Source organism: Grammomys surdaster, unplaced genomic scaffold (assembly GCF_004785775.1).
Source record: "Grammomys surdaster isolate TR1022 unplaced genomic scaffold, NIH_TR_1.0 1164, whole genome shotgun sequence".
NCBI lineage: Eukaryota > Metazoa > Chordata > Mammalia > Rodentia > Muridae > Grammomys > Grammomys surdaster.
In genome coordinates this window covers 1,880,367-1,881,901 of record NW_021605583.1, presented here as the reverse complement: position 1 = coordinate 1,881,901, position 1,535 = coordinate 1,880,367, and the positions used below count along the sequence as shown (strand labels likewise).

Below are 1,535 nucleotides of genomic sequence, written 5' to 3'. Positions count from 1 at the left end.
TTTGGACTGTTTAGTTTCCATGGTTGAGACAAATACATTGCTTGTTTGAGTCACCTAGCTTATGGTGCTTCATTTGGACGGTCCTGGCTGACCACCAGCACCACAGTTACTAAGGGTGTACTCTTGTTCTCAGCCATACTCCATGCTGTGCTTTAAGCTGAAATTTAAAAAGAGAAATTGTTGTAGAAATTTTGTAGACTTTTCCCCCTGAACTTTCAGCCCAAGTTAATGTAGGTTGGAAATGAATTTCTGTTACTTCTGAAGCTATTAACACAAAAGACTGGAAATGCAAATATCTTGTAGGATTTTTTTTTTAAAAACTCATACTGTGCTCTCTCCCTCTTGACTCTCAAAGAGGATTGAGAACAGTTATCAATAGCAAACAGCAGTTGCAAAAAGCAACACTAAGAGCCGGCTTCACACTCAGGAGAGAATGCTACATCTCTTCTTTGTGGTTTCGGGTGCTCTACATAGTCAGAGAAACTTCTCTAATAACAAACTATAGAAATGATCTCTGAAAGTAGAGTCTTACCTTGTAAGATCTTAGTTTACAGAATGAGTTGCTAAAACGGTTCCAAAAGTAATTTTGTTATCTGAATCAGAAGATAATAATAAAAAAGATATGCACGCTTATTCCCTGCTTGATAGTGCCTGCCTATAGTTCCAGCACTCAGGAGGCTGAGATGCAAGGCTCTTGAGTTCAAGGCCATCTGGGCCACCTAGGAAACTTTTTCTCAAAAAAGAGCAAAGGAGCAATTTGTCAGTATACCTTTAATTTTTAAAATATACAAAAATGTTAACATTACTATTCAGTAAAGTGATGCCTGTACATCTCAGGGGTGGAAGACTCAGAAAGGAGGTACATGCACATGTCTATATGAACACAAAGAATATTAGTCTAGATTGTAAGGAGTAGCTATACCAACAGTGTAGGCTGGATGATTAATGAATGAGAGCCATTCATTTATTGGTTTGCACACAGTTCTCCATTGTTTTGTCTTCCATGTTTCTTGTGGTTGATAATTTAGTTGAAGTATCTAGGACTTTCAACAGCTCAGCGAAATCTGAGTATCTAATTTGAAGGCAGACTTAAGTGAAAGAAAATTTACGTCTAGAATGAACTTCTTTGTAGATTCTTCAGTTAATTTCAATGAACCCAAGGCATATTTCCACCAGTTGTCATCTCAATTTCATTATTTTTTGGTCCATGCAGTATAAATGGAGGATTTATTATTGAGTTATAGTATTATTTTCAAACAGAAATAATCTTAAATTTCCGATTTTTTATCACCAATGAGAAATCTCAATGTAAAAAAAATGTCCAGTTGTTGAAGTTCTAGAAAAGTAAAAGTGGACTAAGATAATTACATCTCATGTGAGAACAGCATTAGGCTTACTTGGCCACCTTTGGGGCCCAGGACATCCCTCTGAGAAAGCTCGCAGCAGCCTGTTCACTCAAGCTAAAACTTAGAGTTTGACCCTGTTTTAGTTTTTCACTCTATGAGCACTTGTTCACAATGTTGGTAGACCTATAG

At 36.9% G+C, this 1,535-nt stretch overlaps 1 non-coding gene across 1 annotated transcript; it reads right to left on the bottom strand.

Moving 5' to 3' along the window:
• Window positions 1–319: 319 nt before the first annotated feature.
• On the bottom strand, window positions 320–530 carry LOC114635157. The gene has a single exon (XR_003713413.1). It is a non-coding gene; the product is annotated as a small nucleolar RNA U3 (small nucleolar RNA).
• Between the last annotated feature and the right edge of the window lie 1,005 nt (window positions 531–1,535).